This window comes from Colius striatus, chromosome 25 (genome assembly GCF_028858725.1).
Source record: "Colius striatus isolate bColStr4 chromosome 25, bColStr4.1.hap1, whole genome shotgun sequence".
In the NCBI taxonomy this organism is placed as follows: Eukaryota; Metazoa; Chordata; class Aves; order Coliiformes; family Coliidae; genus Colius; species Colius striatus.
Window position 1 is genome coordinate 3,042,696 of NC_084783.1, and position 23,866 is coordinate 3,066,561.

At 46.7% G+C, this 23,866-nt stretch overlaps 1 protein-coding gene across 3 annotated transcripts in view; it reads left to right on the plus strand.

Annotated features, from left to right (window-relative positions):
- The window catches only part of GNG7 (G protein subunit gamma 7), a 79,930-nt gene that overhangs the window by 20,144 nt on the left and 35,920 nt on the right, over window positions 1-23,866 (plus strand). The window contains exon 3 of one of the 3 annotated variants that reach the window (XM_062015152.1): window positions 7,840-7,924. The exons of 1 other annotated variant lie outside the window; for it this stretch is intronic. The gene's annotated coding sequence lies outside the window, so the exon portion shown is untranslated. The remainder of the gene's footprint in view (window positions 1-7,839; window positions 7,925-23,866) is intronic. One more of the 3 variants, XM_062015153.1, reaches the window with a different exon arrangement.

Consider the following 23,866-nt stretch of genomic DNA (forward strand, 5'->3'; position numbering starts at 1 on the left):
TGATTGAAGTGTGGAAGTGTATATCTCTTCCCCAGCCCAGCCTGGTTTTTCCCCCCCTCTTTTTAAGCTGTTTCTGCAGCAAGGCCTGGAATGAGTTATCACTGCTGGGTTTGGCTTCTCTTCTCAGGACCCCTCTGTGAACCCTTTGCTTTCATTCAGCTCTGCGTGGTGGATGACCTGCCGTCCTCTTCTGCCAGCTGGGACTTTCACAGCACTGATCTGGTATTCAGGAAGCAGTTTTTAATCCTGTCAGATTTTGTCCACTTCCTTAAGCTATGTAAAGGCACCTTTATTGATGACTTATGTCTTGCAGAAACGTTGCTGCCCTGGCCTAGTAATCTCTGGTACACTGAGAGCACCCTGTTTCCCAGGGTTCATTAGGCATTTAGTTTTTCTTACTAATTGACTGGATAAAATTGCCTGATAGCCCCTAGAAGATAGGGCACTTGTGTAACGTGAAAGCACATTGAAACAACCTCAAATTGCCTTGATATAAAAACATATCCCAGGAGAAAACTCCATGTTTAAACCAAAACTATTAACCTTGCTCCTAACTCCTTCCTCAAGACTTTTCTTTCCCTTCTTGCTTTCTATAACAGCAGAATGAAGCAAACTTTACCAATCTGGTAGGAAAGAGGGGGGGAAGATCCCCTCCCTGGTAAGCATTTTGTTGCTAGCTTGGAAGCAGTCCTAGTTTGGTCTTTATTTTGTGTGGTGTTTTCAGTGATTTGAAGTCAGCAGCCTCTGGATGTTTAGTGTTTGTTTTGCTGGGAACAGCTCCTGAATTGTCAATGCAGCCTATGAAAATAGCCATTCAGCTGCTTGTCATAACATTTAAAAGCAAATGCCTGCACACTTTTATAATGGCACTTGAAGAATGATAAACCTCAGCATCCCATCTGTGTTTCACTTTGGTATTTACAGTGTAATGCATTCTCCCTTGCTGCTTCAGCTGGATACTCTTTCACCTCCTCTTCCTGTTTCAAGCAGTTGTTAGCTTGGTGTACATTTAAAACATTCCTCCAATTTTTAGGAGGCTGGCAGCCACATAAAATAGCTTCTTGTATTCCTTATTTGCCTGGCAGAGCCATTGAGCTTAATCTAATTATGTTAAACCTAAGCATCCCTAGAGTAAAGACATGTATTGTCACTGCTCTGAGCTGTTCAGAGCAGCTGCAGGCATTTGCTACAACTAGGAATAAACTTTCTAACCATTTTTTTTTGCTGCAGAGATATGGGATTTCTTTGTTGCTATTCTTAACCTGTCCTCTGAAAAGAGGAAAAGGTGATTTTTGAATGAGTGGTTTTTTTGGGATCAAAGGAAGTTGGAAAATCCAGAAACACATGGAGTGTATCTCCCAGCAAAAGCAGAATGTTGCTACAGCACATTTTTGTTCCATTAGTCTTTGTACATTTTTGTTAATTGAATTTTCCAAAGTGCTTCAGGAAATTGGCATCCCAGAAGTAAAATCTGTAAAAATAACTTTGCTGCTGCTGAAATAAACCCTGTTATTTCCATGGACTGCTGTCCTGGGTGGATTACTGGCTCTCTAAAACCTTGGAAGTGTTTGACAAGATACTGCCTAGAGGAGTTGTAACCCCAAACATTTACTAAGGAATTAGTTTGTCCCATTTCTTTAAAGAATGAACTCTTGCAAATGGAATGCTGCTGCCTGCAAGGCTTAGTTTAACCATTTTTTCCTGTTTTACTCAAGAGAAAAACCAAAGCCTGAGTAGAAATGGACAAATGTGTAGTCACTGTCCTCCTGAACACCCCAGAGTGCTCACAGACTTGCTGCAGAATGGCTGGATGGGTAAAAGCAGTGCTGCTCCATGATAGCTATCCCTGTTCACCTCTGCTCCTTCTCCTTAGACTGAGGAGTGCTTTAAGGCATTTCACACTTAAACTTCAGTTATGAATTACTCTCTTTTTTTTCCACAGGGCTTTGTGGTCTAGAGTTGCAAACTGCCTTTGTGTGTGAAGCTGGGGTGCTGGGCTGCTCTCTGTCCTCCAGCAGCACAGCTGCCAGCAGCGCTTCCCACTGCTCTGCTCTGAGACCCCAAAGGAGCTGAGCCACACAGGAGCAGCTGCTGGTCACACTTTCCCCTTGGAGGGACTTTAAAGTGACAAGTGTGCTATCCTGGGTCCTGCCAAATGATTTTCTGCAGCTTTTGAGCTTGAAGCAGATCCTTTGAGGTGTGAAGCACTGCAGGACACAGGGAAGGCCCTTTTTGCTGCCTCTCCTTCAAGCTTTCCCTTTTTAGGACTTAAAAAATGTTCCAGAGCAAGTTGCCAGAACAGACTTCCTAGCAACTTCACAATGAGGGATTTGCTTCCAAAAGCAAATGTGCACTGGCTGCAGCAGCTGTTACTTAGCAAAAATCCTGGGCTCTGTGCTGGAAAATGGCAGGAGTTGTGTGGACAAGGGAAAAAGAATCTGCTCATCCCTCGGAGGAATTAATGGGTAAAAGTTAAACTTTACAAGCTCTCTCTTTAGTGTGGATATTTTGCATTGGTTGTCCAGATGCAGCTTTGATAACCATTTACTATTTATAAGTATATATTTTTAGTGGCATGACAAAGTTTGCCTCTGGACCAAGATCTTTTGCCTGTGATCAGAGTACTGAGCAACAGAATGAAGCCTGGTGTTGGTTATCCCACTGAGACTGTTTAATTTGGAGTGAGATCTGAGCAACTTCACCTTCAGTAATGTGTTTCATTCCCTTTAACTTCACCAACATGTCAGCACTGGAGGAACCTGAACTTCTGCTGTGGGGTCTGCACTCTCCTTGAGTGAGCAGACTGAGCCAGACTGTGCAGCAGATCATTAGCTCATAACTGCAGCACTGAATCACAGCCTTGTGCTGATGATCTCGGTGTCTGTTCGTTACTGTCGGTCAGCAGTACCTGTCAGTAATGCTTTAATTGAGCCCTGTGGTACAGCATGTAACAGTACCCAAGTGCCTTGATTAGGGATCCATCAGGCATCTTAAAAGGAACCTTTTGCCATTTGACAGCTTCATTTGACATGAGCTGTTCTGTGTTACCTAATGGCTCTGAACGAGGTCGTGTCCTCCCCTGGGCTGGGGACGCCAGAGCTCTGTTCTGGCCCCAGATCTTACCCAAGCAGGGCTCCTGGGATGGGAATATTGAGACTGTTCTGCACAAACTGTATGCTGACTGGCTCTGTTTTTTCTAACATGTATGAGCTCTTCAGTGCTTGAAACCTTTGAACTCTTGACAGCCAAAGGATCAGACTGAAGGCTGCAGTTAGTCTGTACAGCTTGTACAAGCTGGAACATAAGAGATTCCAAAGAAACAGAAGGAAAAACCTATTCCCTGTTGAGGTGAGGGAACACTGGCAGGGGCTGCCCAGATGGGCTGTGGAGTCTCCTTCTCTGGGGACATTCAAACCCAGCTGAATGAGTTCCTGTGTGCCCTGCTCTAGGTGGTGCTGCTCTGGCAGGGGGGTTGCACTGGATGAGCTTTTGAGCCCTTGAGTTTCCGTGAGTCTAGGGTGCTGTGAAATGCAGAGTTTTCTAGTTCTTGCTTTAAAATCACAGGTCAGAGCAAATCAAATTTGGAGCAGGGATCAGGTCAGATTGTCAGGAATGTTTCACATCAGTTTTCATTGGCAGGGGTGGAAGGACTGGTGTCTTGTTCACTCCCTAAATGCAGCCTCTGCGCTTTTCAGACTTGTTCACGTGCTGAAGCGTCCTTTAAAAATCCTGAGGACCAGTAACACAATCAGCAAACACTTGCCACAGAAATATGAGTCTTTGAATCTTCTTAAGTTCTCTCTAATGTTTTCATGGAGCTTTGTGTCCATCCCAGTTGGAACAGTTGATGGCACACGGCCGGATCTTGGAGTGTCCGAGGGAACTGGAGTGAATTCCTCCGGCCGGCGAGCTGGATGATCCCCGTGGAAAGGCTTTTGTGCAGAGGCTGCCTCCCACCGCGTTCCTGGCACCACAGGTTTTCTGGTGGGCTGGAATGGATGATCTGGCTTCCTTCTAGCCTTGCCCTGACTTTGAGGGAACGTTGGCAGCTGCAGGCTCTGGCCCTGGGAGATGCTTTGCATTACCAACTGTTGCCGCTTCCAGTTAGTTCAGGAAGGAATTCCCCTCCTTGCTGCCCACAGCCACTTCAGATATCTCTTAAAGTGCTGGTACTTACACTGCCAGCTGCTTGCATGTTTGCAGAGCAGGTTTGAGCAAGGGGTCCTGTCCCACACTGTAAACAGGGCACAGATCAAGAAGGTCCAAATACAACAAGGGGTTGTTTTTCCCAGACCCATTGGTGTGACATTTCCCATGATGAGGAGCTGTTTCTAGTGTAAATGGTAGAGCCAGGCTGAGCCTTGCACCATGGTTCTTTATTCAAGCTTTGTTGCCAAAGGGGGCTGGTGTGCAATGTATCCTCCTGGAGGAAACTGCAGCCTTGCTTATCGACCTCGTAGGAAAGGATATGAGACAGGGCAGTGTCGGCTGGGAGCGTGGCTGGCCCTGCACAGGGAGGCATGTGCTGAAGAGTGAGTGCTGTACTTAACGTACCAGGGGCCAGTTGACTTTGTGAAGACCTTTTGCCAGCTAGGAGGTGCCAGGCAGTGTAGCCTGATGAATGGCAGCACATTTAGTTACTTTACCTCCTTGGTGCTAGCAGTCTTGTTTTGGATGTCAATAAACAGGAGTCTGCAGTCACGCTTCGCTCAGCGAGGTCGGTCACACACTGCTGCATGTCATGTTCTTTACCTTTGCACTGGGAGAAGCGTGGAAGGAAGGAGGGGGCAGAGTTTATTCCAGCACACTGAGGTCAGGCTTGTTTTCCCTCTTTGAGCAAGAACAGACCAACCCCTGGAGTCAGATTCTGCAAGCCTGTAAACAAAAGGCTTGTTTCTGCGGAAAGCCAAAGATGGTATTGTGTTCCTCTGGAAAGTTGACTGGTTGTTTTTTCCCTGCTGCAAACTATTCCTTGTTGTATTCACTTCCAGTTTAAAAAAGTGGTGCAGGAGAAATGCTGAGTGATGTTCATTAGACCAAGTGGGAGGTCTACCAAGCTGGCATGGGTTGCAAACTGGAGAATGGGAGAGCTGGGAGGAGCTCGGGCAAGAGACTACTGCTGCATCAGGGCTGGCTTGTGCAGGGTTTGACTCCAGCAGAACAGGTAGCCTTCTAGCAAAGGGCTTGCCTCCAGGCATGGCTCCTGCCCAGTTTGCAGAGGCCATAAACCAATGCTGCAGAGAAAGGCTGTCTGAGATGATGAGGTGTTTAATGTCCTTGGCAGAGTTTTAAGTACAGGGAGGGATGTGCTCTCAGTGGAGTTATTCCCACCTGCTGCATGGGAGCTGCTCAGGGACTGCCTACAGCTGGAGAAACTTCTGCTATGGCTCTGGAGTAGTCCTGAAATAGTAATGCCTGCAGAAAACCTTAAACATCTCTTAAAATGGTGACTGATTTTAAAAAAGGTATTAAAATTGGCTATTCATCAATCCCTGTGGTGATTTTCAAACAAAAGGAGGGAAAAAGCAATCAAGGCAGGTGCATTGACTTCAGTTCCAGAGAGAAAAATAAGAGTAAAAGACTGTGTGTATCATCATTTCAGGTTTTCACTGGAGTAGTTACAGCTTCAAGGCTTCATTTAGTCAAAAGGGAGATTTGGTTTTCAGTGACTTGGCTTTAAATGAGGCTTCAAGCTCTCTCCTGCAGCTTGGAGATGGTGACTGATTCCTGTAGCAGCCTGGCATTTGTCAGCTCTTGCAGAGCACCAGAGGCACTTCAACAACTGCACATACTTCATGGGGCCAAAGCTACTTGCTATTTAAATCTGTTTGCAATTTAGAAGCCATAATTATTTTTATAATCACGTCTAGCTGGAAGAGTGGGGATTGCAGCTGAAGGCTGGCTCAGTACAGCCTGTGATTTATGGGAGCAAGTTCATCTTTTTCAGCCACTAGTAGGATACTGGGAAAGTAATCTTCATTTATTTCCCTTCTAAAAGGCAGCCCATCCTGTACTGAAAAGGCTGAAGAGTATGTTGACTTGTTGAGAGCTGAAATTCCTCCAGGCTGCCAGTTGCACCCCTTTCTGCAGAGATTCATTAACCTGCACCGCAGGGAGAGGCAGGAACTGTGATGGAAATGCCTCCTGGAGGCAGAGCAGGGGGGTCTTGGCAAGTGCTACTCCCAAGGGCTTGTTTCCCATGTTCCTGGTGGCTTTTCTTGCCTGCAGGACCTTTCAGGTGCTACTGCACTGGTTTTCCAGCTCCCCAGTCCTGTGCATGCTCTTAGCCATGATGTATTTTGAGAGGACTGTGTCGCTTGGTCAGCTGCATGTCAATCCCTTTGTGTTTAGTGCTGGATTTGGAGCAGGGATCAGGCCAGGCCTGTGCTGCTTTAGTGTGAATGATGACAATGAGGGAAGCCCCAGCTTTGGTGTTGGCTATTTGGGGCCAGGAGGAAGGTGCAGGCTTCTCTCTGCCAGCTCTCCCCAGGCATGGGAGAAAAACCTCACTCAACTCCCTGATCATCCTGGAGGAGGGATGGATCAGATGAGGTGGATGAGGAGCCCTTCATAGGACAATTGCAAACCTGATGCTGTTTGCTTTGTGACTAGACTTTTACCTCATGCTCTTTTTTGGTCTATTGGTCTAACACAAGTTCTTATGTTTCATAGGAAGCCTTTTTCCTCCTGCCCTCACCTTTGTAGCTGTGTGGCCAGCTGGCATTTGCCACTCTTGTTTGGAAGGTGGGATTTGTGAGAATTGCTATTCTCCAACAAAAATATATCAATAATGATTTAAAAAAAGGATTGTTTTGGCAAGAGGCTTGTTCTTCACCCTTTGATTTACTGAAATCTGAGGAAGATGGAGGTGAAAGGAGCAAGAAGAGCCGTGGCCTAAAGCCCAGCAGGGAGTAAATGACGTGGGTTCTACTCCTTTAAAAAAAGTTGTTTGTGTTCAGACAGTAAGTGGAGAAAACAAGCAGGCTTGGATTTCAGCTCAGATGAGTTCTTGGAATTAATCCCTAGCTCTCTGGCTTACAACAGCTTTGAGTTCAGCGTGGTGAGTTGTGCTGACCGGAGGAGGGTTGAGCAATGTCTTACTGGTAAGCAGGAAGGAGGACGTCCTGCGGCGCCGTGGAAGGCGGTGGGGCAGGGAAGCAGCCTGGCATGGGAGAAAGCTGAACACCACGTGGTGTTTCTCAGGGTGTTTTTAATGCTTTCTCAAAGCCAGATCATTCCCAGGCCGTTTGTTTTGGTGGTTGTTTCTTGAAAACTAGGTTTGCTGGGATGTCTGTGTTTAGCCAGAGGACTCTGGTGGCTTCTGTGCTCTGCAGCATCTCCCCTTGAATCCAAAGGTGTAGACACCTCTCCCACCTCATGCTGAGCATCTCTTGACTGTAGTCCAGTAGTTAGACTGCAGTGAACTCTCAGCCAGTAACTGAAGCATCAGTTCACTCCAGTTTCACATGCCCCACGCTCCCGTTCGGTGTGTGAAACACCCAACATGACCTCCAGGTCAGGTGTGGTATTTATAAGAACACATGAAAATGAGTTCTCCTGTCACTGGGTGTCTGTTGTACACAACAAAACCAAAGATGTGCTTGGAAACACTAGAGTTATTTTCAAAACATACCTGGGACATGGAGTTCTTTGCTGTGGGGAAATTGGTATCAGTGAAAACAGACTACTGCAGTGCTAATTATTGAACTAAATACTGCTGTCAGTAAAACTGCAGTCAGTGGAGTGAAAGATATGATTCCAAATTATAGCTTCATTAATAATGCTCCAGCTGTTTACTGTATCAGTGGTGGATCTCCTGAATTGCCCTTTCCTTTGCAGAAGGAATCAATCAGAAGTGGGCTCCCTGGCAGCAAGCACACCCTACGCCAGACGGTAGCTGAACCTGCTCCACTGCAGTAAGAAGGTGAGCAAGAAGAACTCCATCCTTGTGAAACTTGCCCTATCATTTTGATATTAATTTCCCTTCTTCTGATGGTTTTTACCTGCTACAGTGGGAAAAGTCAGTGGTGTTTGTCCACGTTGGTTGTTCCGAGGTGCTCTTCTGACTTGACTCGGTGATTAGTCGCTGCCCACGTGAAGCGACGTTCTGCTCGTTATGTAACACTAAATCCACCTCCTTAATTAGGGAAGAAGATCTACAGATTCCAAAGATATGTCCCTCTTAGTCAGAAGGCGTGAGGGGTGTGTGGGAGCCTTTGTTCTTGTTGGGAGCCAAGGGAAGCAGCAGGCTTATAACTGCTGTAGATGGATGATGAAGTTGAGTTTCCATTTTTATCTGGCCTTTGCTGGAACGTCTGTGCCTGTTAACCAGCAGCACATGAACAGGAGATGCTGCAAAGGAGGGCTCTTTGGTGTAAGAGCAGGTTTGCTGTGCTGGAATATTAGGTGCTGCAAATGTCCTGTGTTCTCCTTGCCCTCTGAGCAGAATGGTCAAGGGTAGAGGCAAGGAGACTCAACATGTGATTGAAGATGTGTGTCCCTTGCTGTTTTCTCTCTCACCTTTGGCTTCACATTGGTCTCTCTGAAGCTGTTGCTTTCTGGGAGCATGCAGCAACCCTAGTGCTTTTTGTCTATTCTGCTGAGGACAGCTCTTGCAAATCACCTTCTGTTCCATTACAGTTATTAAATGGTGGGTTCCAATCTTCCCTATGCAAACAGTCAACAGTAAAACGTTGTCTGGTACTGCTGACTAACAAACCTGTAATTAGTAATCTCCAGTTAATGAAGCAGCATGGTGATTAAAGCCTCATGACTTTTCTATAGAAGAAATAAGTTAAATATCAGTTGAGCTGTTTTTAAATTGCCCTAGAGCTTTGTGTGATCTCAGAGCACTGAGTAAATCAATGTTTCCAAAAGGCCTGTGCTAGTTTATCCATTTGGTTGATATTTTAAATGGGATTTAAACTGGAATGGTGCCTGGAGCTGTCGTTCACCTCCCAGCCTCACTGTGTGGACAAGTAAACTTCAGCGTGCTTGAGGGAAATGACAGTGAGATAAGCATGGTGTTTGGTCTGCACTGACTTCCTAGAGACACCATTTCACCAGCCTATTTCCACTGCCTCCTTTTCCAAGATAGTTTCAGCAGCTTTCCACCCAACCTTGTAATCTTTTATCCTTCTTGAGCTCTCAAATCTCAGCCGCTGTACAGTTCTGTCGCCACGTGTGACGTGATGCACTGGGCTCTAACTGCATACCATTTGTCCATTGTTGCCTTGCCAGTCACCAGATGCTGACTTCTAAGTGCAGATGCTTCTATAAAATACTTTGGAATAGTAGGCTTGAAAGAAATGCTGTCTCTTGCTGCTTGGAACACCCAATAGCTGGAACTCTCACAGCGGGATGCGGATGGTGGTGCAGGAGCGTTGGTGTCTCCTTTCTCTGGTCACCTCCATGTCTGTAGTGTCACACTTGGCATGAGTGTTTTCCATGGAGCCTCTCAAAGTCCCTTCATGCATCAGCACTCCTTTTGTGAAATCCTAGATTTCCTGTCCCATGTGTGAAATAGCAGCAAGGTAAAGGAACTTAAGCTTGGTGAGATGATAAACCCGTTGCTGAGAACAGAGTGTCTTGCTCACATACTTGTGTCGTCCTAGAGATGGATTATCTTTAGATCAAGGGTGCTGCATTTCAAAGAGGAGAAGCATTGCTTGCTTCTATTAGTGTGGCCATTGCAACTGGAGGGGCAGTAAGTGCGTGGTTCAAACCTCTCCATCTTCGGGAGGCATTTGCCCATCCCCACTGGGGTTTGAGGGGGTGCAGAACAAGCTGGTGCAGCTTTGGGGCAGGAGGGAAAGTTGGGGACAGATGCTGAACAGTTGCTGTTGTGCTGCAGTTGCTTAGAAGTGCCAAGATCCAGCAAACTCCAAAGCCAGGGGATCTGTGTTTTAGTGTGTGTCACAGCAAGGCTTCTGAAGGTGGAAGTGGTGACTAAATGCACACTTCTGTGCCTTTTGGGTATTGTATCCTCTAAAACGCACTTCAGTGGTGAAAAAAATCCCACGTCTAAAGTGACTGCCTGCAGTGAGGCTCTCTGGGCTGCAGAGGTCTCTGTTAAGCCACCTAAGTCAGGATCATAGACTCCCTGCTTCTCTTAGCCCTGAGCCTCTCTCTGCTGAGCAGTCCCGGTCCCGAGGTGCCCACACAAAGCCAGGTTTGTGCAGCTTCACCATTTCAGCAGTGGGTGTCAGCAGATGGCAGCACCCAGCCCCAGTGCCCCATGTTATTTCTGGCCAGGGAAGATTCCTCCATCCCTTGGATTCAACACCACAGTCTAGACGTACTGACAGACAGGATTCTTCTCCTGTTAGGTAAGCAAGATGTAGACGCCCATTATGCAAATTCCCAGCCATAGTGTCCCTCTGTAACATTTGTCAAATTGTCTAAATAAGGTGCTGTTTCATACAAAAATTCACAGCAAGACTTTTTAAGTAGCTCTCAGCTTTCCCTCCTAGGTATGAGAGGTTTTTCTGCCTTGAAGTAGCTAATCAGTGCAGCCCAAGTGCTTTTTGCACTTAGCAGCTGTCCAGATGTGGAGCAGCAGGAAGAGACAGGCTGCATAAAGAGCCAGTGTTGTGCAAACCTTAACGGTCAGTAGCTCTTGTCCCTGTCACTGCAGGGCTGTCCACACAGGATTCAACTGAGCAGAACATCATTACACAGATGGAACAGGCCTTTTTGGGATTCTGAGCACTGTAAGTGCCCCTCCTGTGTGTGAGGAGGTTTGAGGGTGCAGTGACCCAGCACCATTCCCCATCAGGCTGTCAGATCTGGACAGAAAGTGTTGCTCTGTTCAGTGGCTGCTGTGACTCCTGCTTTTTGTGTCCAAGACTGAAGGAGGTGGAAACTGATTGTGATTGTCTGGAAATATCTGTAGCATTTTTACTCTTCCTTCTTTTTTGACAGAGCAATTAAATGAGCCTTTCAGGCCTGATGACTACTGACTTACTCTTGCAACTGTAGACCAGAGAGTCTCTTGTCATGTACTTATTCCATGAACACTCATTTGTGAGCACTTAGTATTTCTTCAGATGTTTTATAACGTGGTTCTGTAACTAATATCTATCCTTCTGCTCCTGTCTGAAGTTGGTTTAAACTCTTCAAGCCTCAAAGCACACAGTTTGTGACACAAATAGATGGGAAGAGATGACTGGAAGCTTTAATAAGATGCTCATTGGGTCAGTGTCTGGCAGCCAGCCAACAAGGCACATTTGCAAATGTGCTGTTAGTACTGCATGGTGATCACATCTCCTCTCAAGAAAACATTGGAACACTTCCTAATCTTGAATTCGCTGGGCAGGCACGTGATTTTCTGGGAACTAGCTTGAATGTGCTGCAGAATGGTTCATAAATACCTACATGGCCTAATGTTAGATAATGGAAAAACAAGTAGAGCCGGGCTTTTGTCAGTTTTCTTCGTGGTGGCCCTTCAGCTGGCCCCGTGGCCTCTGTGTTTACCCCAGCAGCTGCAGCTTTGATGCCTTTTACTCCTTTCCTATCTAAGAAAGGGGAAAAAAACCCCCAAACTCTGTATTTTTCAAATGGCAACGTTGTTCCAGTTTTACCCAGTACTGTTTGTTTTAGGGCATAGTTAATTATTTAAAGAACTTTTGAAGCTGATTTCAAGGGAAATGGAAGCACACTGCCCTGCAGCAGCCACAGAGCTGCAGTGTTCAAGCTGATGTTGACAGCCAGGAGATGGACTTTGTCCTTTGCTGAGTGGGACTCTCCCTTCCCATGGTGTGGGCTGTGATCCCATCCATCCCTTGCTAAGTGGGAAAGCTGTCCTTCAGCTTCCTCCTGCACTAAGCCCTGAGGTGTGCTCTGCAGCCCCCAGTTTGCTGTCAAGGACTGGCAACACCATCTTTCCCCTGCAGCTTCCCAACAGCTCCATGCCCTCAGTAGCTTGCGTGAGTTCAAGCATCCTCCTGCTTCCAGCAGCATTATATAAAGCATCTCCAGCTTGCCTTCTCATTTTGAAAGTGTATTTGAAGATTTCTGCTTGAAGATCTGAGATAATGAAAGGGGGGGGGTGAGTGTTGCTGAGTCAGTTCTTGCTGGCCCTGGGTTTTTGTCCTTCCTGCCCTCCCACACGCTCCACCTGCACACCCGGCTAACCTTCAACTGCGACAGCCCCCGTGGGCTTTCCTCCCAACAGCCAGCAGTAAACAGCCTGCCTTCCTATTCTCCTTGGCCTGAGATAACCATCGAGGTCTTTTTCAGAAGAGCTGTGACTGAGGAGCAGTTAGAGATCAGGGCAGGAAAAAGGGGGTCCCTGAAGTTCAGGCAAGCCGCTGCTCTGCCCTGCCTTTGCCAAACTGGCCAACAGCCAGGGGAATTAAATCAGCCTTTCCTTTGAAACACCTAAACTCTGGGTAAACACAAATATATCCTCATGATTGTTTCCAGCTGCAGAGTTGAGGTTTCATTGTTTGACAGCGTTGTGTGCAACCCGGAGGTGCTTGATGCTGCGGTCTCCTGGCCCAGGAGCTTGACCGAGTTTATTAGCTCATGACTGAGCAAACCTGATGTTTGTTTTGGTGTGTGAGATGCAGACGGTCGTGCAAGACATTACCCATGCTGGCTAATGAGATGATGTGGTGGCACCTGTGGTGCAAGGCCAGATTTGGGGTTGTTTTGTAGAAGACAGTGGTGCTGTACACAGTGAGCCTCAGAGCTGACCTGTGCTAAACCAGCTTTGTGTGGCCTGTAATAAATTCTTTCAAGTTCAGAGCTGCTTAAGCACTTTCTTATCGATGTGCAGAAATGCTTACTTTGTTAAGGGGTTTTTTTGCTGTTGTATTTGGGTTTTTTTTTACACTAAACCTTTTTCTACTGAGATAGGAAGCCCTGGTTGTGGACTGACTGGAAGAACAGTTCAGTCCTGTGTGAACTTGTAGACAAGATGGGGAAATGATCTGCCTTTGCTGTGAAATTCGGTCTGTTTGAAATGCAAATGGTTGAGAGGATGCAGGGCATTCAGGTGAATAATCCAACTGTCAATTGTTTCTATAATTGATCTCTAAGTTTCTAGTGTGAAAGCTCTCAATCTCTTATCTGAATCTCATTGAACTGGTGCTTTCAAGCTGCAGAACACAGTTGCATAGGCATATTGTCATTAAACAGGTTTGCCTGTTCTCTATCTTTCCAAGTATAGATCTGTGTAGCAGTGCATGGAGAGCACTAACTCCACATCTTTCCAGCTGGTTTCCCATCCCAGTGCAGGGTGCACATGGAGCTACAGTCTGGACAGGCTTGCATTCCTCAGCCCTGAGGCCAGCATTCCTCTGCTCCTGGGCACCAGCTCATTTGTTTAGTATTTGTTTAAATTTTGAATCCCAGAAGTCTCTCCAAATCACTTAAGCTACCAGACACCTTTATTAGTTGTGCATACAGCCCCCACCCTCTGGCATTTTAAATCTTCTGCATGCTTATTAAAATTGATACTGGCAACTTCCAGTTGCACGCTGCTGGAGTTCAGTGGAATGAAGCTGGAATCCCCAAATGCCATTTGATTGAGTAAAGGCAGTTGCAGTTTGCTTATTATTAGCCACTTCAGCTATTTCAGTTAATCTGAAAGGAAAGTTGCTTTTCCTTTAAGTCTTGACGACAGCTTGGAGTGGAGAAATCTCTCCTGTGTTTTGGGTTTCTCCTTCTCTGCTCTGTGTCCACAGGAGCTTGTACATGAGCTGCTCTTTCCTTAGAACTCAGTTTTTCTGCCAGTTCAGCCCAGAGAGACTCAGGGTGTTACTGTCACACACAGAGCCATGGAGGAAAATATGTGTGCAAAAGTGCATTAAGAGCCAAATTAGTCAGCAATTAGTTGGGAAGCTGTGCTTCTAAACCTCTCCTTTATATCTTTTGCTCTCCTCAGCTTGATTTATTATCAATAACTAATTGATGGAAATGGACAGTGCACATCCCCTGAGCCAGACCCACCTTTGTCTGGAAGAAATCAAGCCAGCCCCACAAGACAGACAATGCAGCTTGTTCCTCAGTGTCTTTGATGATACTTGGTGCATCCAGCCTGAGCTGGAGTTGAACTTAGACAGCACTGTTGGAATTCTTTGTCTTTTTAAAAGCTAGACTTGAGGAGGTTATTCTATGTAATGAATCTGGCCTTTCTGTGTAGCCATGAGGCTGTGGCCTGCATGGTGCCAGGAGCAGTAAATCATTGAGCTGGAAGAAACTGGCACTTCCAGTACAAACAAATGAGGAACTTGAACTTTCCTTAGAAGCCTCCCATTTGAATATTACTGCAGATGATGAAATGCAATCGATTCTCAGCATTTGGCAGCGTATCAGCAGGTCTCTGACTGTTGATAACCAAATGTTGGACAAAGCCTGATTTAACCATCTTACCTCATCTGCACTAGGAGCTTCTTAACCCTGAATCTCCTGGGACTTGCCTTTGTTGCTTCTGGTTTGGGCTTTAGTAGCTCTGAACTGATGTCAGGTCTCTTCTGGTGTTTCTGCAGATAGTCCCCAGCCTGGGGATTGCTTTGGTTCTGTACAAAACACTTGCTAAGAATAACTTTGTGTAGGGCATCTGCAACAAAACACAGCAAAACCCAAACCCCAGCCCTCAGGAACATGAGGATAGGCAGTTTCATCCAAGAAATTTCCTTATAAAGTATTGCTCTGGCCTCAAAGCTCTGCCAACAGGAGTGGCCCGTGCTGCCAGGCAGTTCTCTTCCCTTCCCTTTCCTGCTGCCAAAGTCACACCCACGGCACCGCAGCCCAGGCGGAGGGTGGAAATCACCAAAGAGCCACCACACGTGGATTTCTGTGCCTGTCTGGGAAGGAGAGATGAGGAGAAGGGGTAGTTCTGCAGGAAAGGCTGTGAAGGGTGTGTGCTGCCAGTTTGAATCCTATTGCAGACAACCCCTGAAACAAAAGGAAGCGATTTCTTAGCGTGCTGAGCAGCGCTTGCTGCCCCTTCTCACTAGTTTCGGTTGGGGGGAAGAAAGTATGAGTCACATAAGCTGCTTTTACAAGTGTTTGCCTCTGCAAATCACTCCTGCTCTGTGTATTTTTGTTTCTCTTCTTCAAGGAAAGTGGCTAAAACCAAATGAAATGCTGGTTTTTGTGGGACAGCAGCTAAACATCTAAGCTCTTCAAGCTCTGTAAGAAACCTTGTTCTTTTCCCTGAGCTACTGTGCTTGTACTAATGGGCACCAAATGTTTGCCAGGAGGAAAGCCATCATCCTAGTGTGCTCTTAATGCTGCAGTGGTGGAGGTGGTGAGGTTAGCTTTGGGAAGCTCAGATCTCTCAAGCTTGTCACATTTTGACACAGATAACAACAGGGAAGTGTTTTGAGCCTGTCCCTGAGAAGCCTGGTTCCATTTAAAAACAAAGCAGATGAGATCAGAGGGAAGAAATGTAGTTTTTTGGGGCTTGCACCCTCCAGGGTTTGACTGTCTGCAGCTGATGGGAGCTGCCCCTGTGCCTGGCTGTTGGGGAGATGGTTCTGATGCAGATCTGGGGGCTCTTATGTCACAGCTGCAGAGTGAAAGTTGTTCACCTTCTGTTGTAAAACCTTCTGTTCAGCAAAATTGCTTCCTCAGTCTGCAAGCAGCTCATGTGGGCTCTTGAGATAAGCTGAAATTCAAACCTTCAGCCTGTCCTGAGAGGGCTTTTTTATTAGCTAGCTCCCTACCTAACAATGAATGTATCTTACAGAATATTTAGTGGGTTTTTCTTCATGGTTTGAAATGATCTCAAATGCTTTTTGCAGTGTCATGTGAGCTCTTGCAGCAGGTGATCTGTAGAGGAGTAATAGTTAACTTTTGCATTGTGCAAAGGATTCCTTTGGGTTAGCTGCTGCTGGTTGTGCAAGCACATTTCCAGCTTTATCAGCATCAACAAGAATCCTGTCTCCTCCGTGACAAATGCTGTTTTCTGTCTGTGTCTAAGTGCTTTGTTAAAATTTACAGTGGCCTCCAAGGAAAAGAAGGTCAGTTTTTTTCCCAAGGTCATGCAGGAAGGTGGTGGCAGAGCTGATGTAGGATCTTGGACTGCAGTCTTCAGGCCCATGGTTTCACCTCCAGGCCCTCCTTGCTCATCCTAGCTCTGAAACAGGGAGAGAGTGACTTAGAAGACCCACTTATTTTAACTACAGTGTGTGCCTCTGCAGAACTGGACATGACTAACTGTTCTCCAAGGCAGGCATTAAAGCAGGCTTTGCTCAGAAAGTGTGCTGGGGAACATTGTCATCTTGTACAAAGGCTGAACAAAATCAGACTGCTCTGCTCCCTTCCTGAGGGTGCTGTTCTCAGAGTCAAGCTGACAGGTGAATTTGTGCCCTGTCTCTAGTGCTCACACTTAAAAAACAACAACCCCCAAACCAACCAACCACTTGAAAATGCAACAGCCACTGCTCAAAGTTTAATTGCATTTGAAACAGGAGAGGACTGACAGTTCCCCACCTCTAATTTGATTCAGAGAGGTGCTCAAAGCATTTTCTTAGACGCTCATCCAGCACCACTTAATGACACCTGATTTTTCAGAAGGTCCCTCTCATGTCCTTGACTGACAGCTGAGTTATCACATTTTTCCCCCCCACAGTCTGTAATTTGTCAGATGACCGTTCTTTGATCTCTCTTCTCTTCACCTCTTCCACACACCAATGTGCAAAACAGCTCCCCTTCCCTCCAGTGTGCTCCAAATGCTTTTCTAAGAATTTCATTTCTGCAGCATGTGCAGAAGTTTTAATCAGACACAGTCAGCAATGTGCAAATAGACAAAGGAAAACTGGAGCTCGTGGCAGTCCCTGCATACGACTTGTTTAATGTGATTGAGATAATCCCAGTTTAATGTGGCCAAAAAGAAAAGGATCTGGGGCAATGTCCCAATTCTCTCTCTAGTGGCTTTGTTCAGATTTCAGCCTGACAGGCACCTTGAAGTGCTGTGGTTGGTTGTAATCTGGAGGGTTTTGCCTTTTTTCTCCTTGTGCCCTTTGACAGAGTTAAATTTGCATCAGCCTGAAATCTGGCAACATGAACACACCTTTAGTCAGTTTTCCATCAACTGCAGCCTGATGGTGAATTTTCCTTTGTGAGGTGAGGCTCCAGCATTAAACACATTGGCCTCAGAAATTACAAGTGACAGTTTGCTTCGTTGGATGTTGAGGTTCAGCAGAATAGATTTGCTTTATAGACCAACCAACTGTTTGATACCTTCTGTCACAATCACCAGTCACCCCTAAAACATTCTTTTGTAGCAGACTTATCATCCCTGTAGGTCTGGTCTGAATGCATTCCCAGCTTCTCTGCTCCTGGCTGCCCTCCAGCCATGTCCCACTGTGTGGCTTTATGGAGATGAGCCTGTTTGGGTACCTGTCTCCTTTGCTGCTCTGGGGTCATCTCGATAGGACATGAGGAAACGGGCTCAGGTTGTGCCAGGGGAGGTTTGGATTGGATTTTAGGAAGAACATTTTTTACCAGGAGGGTTATTAAGCATTGGAACAGGCTGCCCAGGGAGGTGATGGGATCCTCATCCCTGGAGATAATCAAAAGATGCATAGGCGAGGTGCTGAGGGCTGTGCTTTTAGTTTAGTGATGGGCTTGGCAGCGTGAGGTGGGTGGTTGGAGTCCATCCTAAAGGTCTTTTCTAATCATAATGATTCTATGATGTGATACCATCCTTCCACATACATGGAAAGGGCCAGACATCTTAAAGTGATGTGTGCAGCCCTTTGAGATGGACAGTCACAGACCCCTGGGAAACCAGAGAGATGGGGAGGGTGAGCACTGATTGTATTACACTCATTAATAGCACCCTCTCTTCTCACTTCCTGGCGTGTCAGTCCAAGGAGATCTTGCTATTTGGCTGAATCATAGAAAAAGGAGAAGGGAGAAGTGATGCAAAGGCTCAAGTTCAGTGCCCAAGACAACAATAGGGGCTATCTACCCTCATCTCTCATGGTTAGCTTGAATGAGTGCAGGGGTGTGAGAGTGCAATCGACACGAGAAATCTGCTCTGTTATGGTCTGAGGTGATGAGAAATACTTGAGGTGGGTATGAGTGAAGTGCTGCAGTTGCAGTGGAGGGGAAGCTGCATGCATTGCATGCACTATTTATTCTTCCTGGTGGGATCTTTTGCCTTCCCATGGCTCTAATATCCGCTGCTTCCTTTAGTCTGTCTACCTTGGTGTGGATGTTGCTATTCCATTCTTCAAATGAGCTGACACCTCTTTGTTTTCACTAGCTTTGGGAAGATGACCTCTCCTTTCCCACAGTCAGGCGCTGGATTTCACAGCTGGCTGCAGCAGAGCAGGTTTCTAGCCAGTTGCCATTTGAGCATTGCATCTGGAAAATACATTACTTGGGTAAAAATGACTTGAAATAGGGTTCACAGGCCCAACAAGTTCAGTGTAAGGAGAACAGTTGGTTTTGGAGAGCTTGGACCTCAGGCAAAAGGATAGTCATGGTCCTTCAGGGGCTCTGAAAGGCAGCAGGACAGGAGCTTGGAGGTGAGTTGGAATAAACTGCCAGAGCTGGAAAATGGGAACGGTGTCTCTGTTGTCTTTGTGCCAAAACAACGCCGGGAGTCTCATCAAGAGAAATAAAATGGCTCAGCTCCAGTATTTACTGTGGGATGGGGAAGAGCAGTGATGTGCTTACAGGCCTTTCACACGGCTGGGGCTGTGTGAATCATCCTGCTCAGTTACCCAGCTCAGCAGGTCATCTGTCTGCCTTGCTTGGCTCTCCCTGACATCTCCTCCCTGGCCATTCCCACGACGATAGGAGGGGAGAGGGAGAAGATGAACTCAGTGAGTTTCCTGTGGCTTGGGTGACTCAATTAGCATTCAGTTGTGTTACTAATGCTTCTCATGTGTTACTAGCTGATCTGGCCTGAGCATACTAAAACCTGCTGGTGGGTAGTGCCTGGTTGGCAGCAGTGGCTGCCATCCCTTCAGCAGCTGTGCCACCTGGAGCCTCTGCTTCAGAGTCCAAACCCTGCTCATCTTTAGGATGCCTGTGAACATACCATAGCATTTGGTATGAAAGCTGTTCCAGCATGCAGTTCCCTTGGCTGTCAATTTTTCTTTGATCAAAGCTGAGTGTATCCTGTTTGAGCCTCATCCTGCTGCTCCTGGTTTTGATGGAGCCTGAAGGTAGTAGTGAGTTTCCTTCCAGGTGTGCAGTGTCCCTCCACCCCAGTCTAAACACCCTGTTTCTTCCAACAGCTTTCACCTGCAGACTGTTCCTATGTCCTTTTCCAGAACTCAGAAGCATGAAACCTGCATTTCAGAACACAGCTTCATTCCTGAAGTTTGATTTCTCTCTCATAATACCCAACTGCTTCATTTTCCCTCCCTCTAACAAATTGCAGAGTTCAGGTGGGCTGTAAGTGATGTGCAGCTAAAGGTCTCTGTTAATCCTCACCTCCTTCTTCCTGTTGCTAGCAGGGTTTGCTCCAGTCTCAGATGTTCAGAGACTGTAATAATTTGACTCCTTCACACCACTGCTTAATATTAGACTGCAAGTAATAGAGGTATAGATGCCATTGCTCTGAGTGTGCTTTGCCTTAATACTTGAGCTGGCAATTAAAATGGTCAGTAGGAGCAACAAAGCAGAAGATTGAGTTGGAACAATGCTGCTTAATGTTTTCAGCTCTTTTTTTTGCCTGCAGTAGAATTTTAGTGATGAATAGATTAGTTGATGCCTGCAATGTGCCATCTCCTCTGGCTGAGATCCCAAGTGAAACTCCTGTTGCTGAGCATCTCTGGTTTACAGAGCCTTCACAGAAAAGCCCATTGAATCCCTTTAGAGCTGTTCGCTTGCAAAACCATGTCCAAGTTCTGTTTGTGGCAGGATTATCCACATCCAGACATTGGCATCTTGCTCCTGGTTTCTGCAGCAGCTTCCTCTGTGTTCCCAGTGTCACCTCGATGCCTTTGTCCTGCCACTGCCACTGTTTTTCTGCTCTGGTGGCATTTTTGCATTCTGCAGGGCTGGCAGGTTGGCACGGTGGGGAAGCCCTGGGCGTCTGAAGACACACGAGTCTGTTCCCAGCAGTGGTTTCTCTGGGAAGCTCAAGCATGAAGGGATTAATGGCAAACAGAAATGCTATTTACATGGTTCCAAGCAGAGACAAAAAAGAGCAATGCCCAGAAGTGCAACAGTTGCTGAAGGGTGGGTTCAGAGCCAGGGCTGTCGGTGCTCGACTTCGCACCGGCCGCTAAATCAACAGGCAGTTGGGTTTGATGGGCTTCCAGGGAGGGCCTGAGAAACAGCTTTTTGCTATGGTTGTGTATTGCTCTGAGTGCCCTGATGAGGAGCCCAAAGCTCACAGAATCCACAGGGGTAGGTACGGAGCACACTGCTCCAATCCTGCTCAGGCTCTGAGACAGGCAGTGTGAGTGAGCAGCTTCATTCATAGAATCAGACAATCATTTTGGTTGCAAAGCCCCTCAAGCTGCTGCAGTCCCAGCCCACCACTAACCCCTGGCCCTCAGCACCTCAGCTCCAGGGCTTTGGGATCCCTCCAGGGCTGGGCACTCCCCCAGCTCCCTGGGCAGCCTGGCACAGGGGCTGACACCCCTCTCAGGGAAACAGTTGTGCCTCAGCTCCAACCTCAACCTCCCCTGGGGCAACTTGAGCCCATTTCCCTTTGTCCTAGCACTTGTTACTTGGGAGAAGAGACTAATTCAACGCATTAATACTTGAGTTTTGTCTCCAAATGCTTTTTGTATTCAGGCTGTTGATGTAGATGACTTCAGGTGGAAAGCTTAGGAGTTAGCTGGATCTTAGGCAGCTTTTTCCTCCTTTGGAGATGATAAAAGTATGATCTTATATATGAAGAACTTCTCAAAGAGGCTTTTCAGAAGCCACATTGATCCAGCTTATGTGTTGTCTTAAAATTGTCACAGTGTCTTAAGGTCATTTCCTAAGAACATGGAATACAACCATTTAAAGAGCCTGTGCAAACTGCTCTGGGCTGTGTTTAGTCTACAAAGTGCTACAGCTGCAAATTGCATTTTGGCTTTGCAGGCTATGTCCCATTGCATGCTTTAGGGGCTGCTGAAATGAAACACAGTACAACACTGCTGTCCGTGGGAACAGCTTTGTTGTGTTCCCAGGAACTGTCCTGCTCACCCCCAGCCCATCCCTGGCAGTAGGGTTTGGTGAGTGAGCTGCCTGGCTCTGGGGCAAGACCCATGGGGTGGACTGGATCAGCCCATCAGCCTGTTTATCTTCCCAGAGGAGAGAAGCAGTTTAACAGGGGCCTGTTGGGATTAGTAGGAGGTGGCAAGCAACACCTCAGCTGTTTGTTTCTTGTAATGAGTTTCCCACATTGTTAGCAAGACCATAAATTAGGTGAGGAACTCTGTTTTCCTTGGTCCAGAAATATCTGATGCTTTAGAGAGACTTAGTTTGTTGCCAGAATATACAAAAGCATTTGTGTGTTGCTGGAGGTTCTGCAGGCCTGGGGTCCTTAAACCCAACAACTTCTTGTGCAGATTGATGTGCTACTAAAATACATACAATTAGTTTGCTACCTCTAACCCTTTTGTAGGATCTTGGCTCCCTGCTTTGGCAAGTGTCTGATTTAAAGGCTTATTCTCTACCTGCAGATTTCTTGTGGGGTTTTTTTCCCTCTGTGTTCCTAAAGAGGTGTGTGACAGCTGGTGCTGGGATCCACAAGCATCCAGCAGAACCCGAATGCTTGAGACTCAAAGGTGTTGTGCAAGAAAAGGTGTCCTAGGTGAGCAGACACAGAAATCACACCAAGCTTGAGGTGGAGGGAGGTAAATGAAAGGCTTCTGTGCGTTTGACCTGCTTCTGAACCAAGGCTCCAGCTGCCCAACAAGCCAAAGATACATTTATCATAACTATTAATGATTTGGAAAGGAGGAGAACCGTGGGTTATTTTTGGGGGTAAGATAACCTTTGATGTTTTGATGGCTGTTTTCTCTGTCCCTGCTGCTGTTGAATCTGCCTTATGGCTGATGCTGATTCCCAGGTAGTGCTGGTTTCCCCCAAATAAAAGCCATAGAGCTGTAGCCCACTGGCCTGTCAGTGATAGCAACATACACCAAGCTTCTGTTTCCTGGGATGACTGTGGGGCTATAGGTGTTCTGTGACAATGTTAGACTGTGCCTGGAGGCAATAACAAACCACCCTTGTCTTGCTGATACAATGAGCCTGAGTGGCATGGTAAGTCACTTACCACAGCACCTTAGATTCAATAGCCAGGCACTAGGCTTATTCCTAGTAGTTAAGATGCCAAAACTGAAACCCTACTTGCCAGGCATCTGGGAGAGTGCACAGATCTGTGATGTCTTCCAAATCCCCTTTTGCAAGGGAAGTTAGCTGCAGGTACTCTGGGGCACAGCAGAAGAGGCTCCCTCAAAGTATAGCTGGCAGGGTGCAGGAAGCAGCATGAAAACAGTGATGCTGAGGCAGTTTCAGGCCAAACATTTGGTGCATCCTGAGAGACAACAGCCTCTGCCAGAGGTACACTACTCTCAATCTGCAAAGCAAGATGTGGAGCCCCTTCTGTGTAAGACTTAAGTCACTTAAAGACTAGCTTGTCTTATTTTATCCATCATTGCCTTTGCAGTATACGTAAATCCTGATAAGAGCTAATCATGTTATGTCTGAAAGAGAAGGTTTTAATGCCTTTTGCCAGGACACTGCTTGTGTTTTGACAGTTGTTATGGAGGCTCATGCAGAGCCCAAGGTTGCTGTCTGTGTAGGGGACACCTGGACACAGCACAGATGCTTCTGCAGTCACCTGGATGTCCCTGACATTCCCCTTTTGAACAGACCACACTTGTTTTTCTTTCTACAGCAGCACTATGTGCCTGACACTGCCTGCATTTGCCTGCTTGCTGTGTCTACCTTCCCTGCTGCACAGCTGCAGAAGATCAAGTACAAGATGATTTCGAGTGCTTTTAATACTGTTAAATTAGTAGCTATAGGAAAACCATTCTGTTTAGCTACTGGTGGAGAGAGATGTGGTGTGTCAGCCTCATGAGATTGGCAGCAGCTCCTGCTGCTTGCAGAGAGTGGAGGAGATGCTGTAGGAGAGCACACAGGGAAGGAAGGTGGGAACTGGTGCAGGTGGGTAAATGAGGATTCACTGCTTTTCTCTGCTGGCAATGCCTCAAGAGTCAGTCAGCAGTTTCTCAGGGACACTGACTGTTCAGCACACTCAGTACAGGTCGATATTCCAGCTGAGCATCACCCAGCTGCTGGCACACAGTGTCTGCTCTGTAACTGCTTTTCTGTGTTGGAAGGAACAGCTGAGATACAATGGTAGTATAAGAAGAGCCTCAAATCACTTTAAGTCCTGAAGCTTTAGAAATCATAACAATAGTAGCTATGGTCTGGCTGGACTGATTTCTTGCACATTTTCCTTTCCTGCTGGCTGCTATCCAGGATGAGCAGCTTTGCACAAAGGATCCCTCAGGCTGATGTACTAGAGAGACTGGGTGTGTAGAGGCTGACCATTCCTGTTGGAAACTTCACCATTCCTTCACTTACATCCATGGTTTCAAAACACACTACATGCAAACCAACCTGAATTTGGAAACTTGTAAAAGAAAAACCCCTCTTGTGAGCAGAGGAACTCTTGATTGTTAATCTGTGGCATTTGTATACATGGTGCTGTCCTAATCACAGGCTTCTGCAGAACCAGTTTGTGAGTGTCTCAAAGAACAATGTGGCAGGGGCAGAACAGGCTGCTGCAGGAGGAGCAGCTTGTTGCACAGGGCCTGGCACTGCACATCCATGGAGTTGTGTGTTGCTTCTGGTCAGGACAGGCTGCACTTTAGCTTACTCTGTGCTCCACTGAAAACAGACAAGTTGTACACTTCAAGCTGGGTCACTGTGTTTT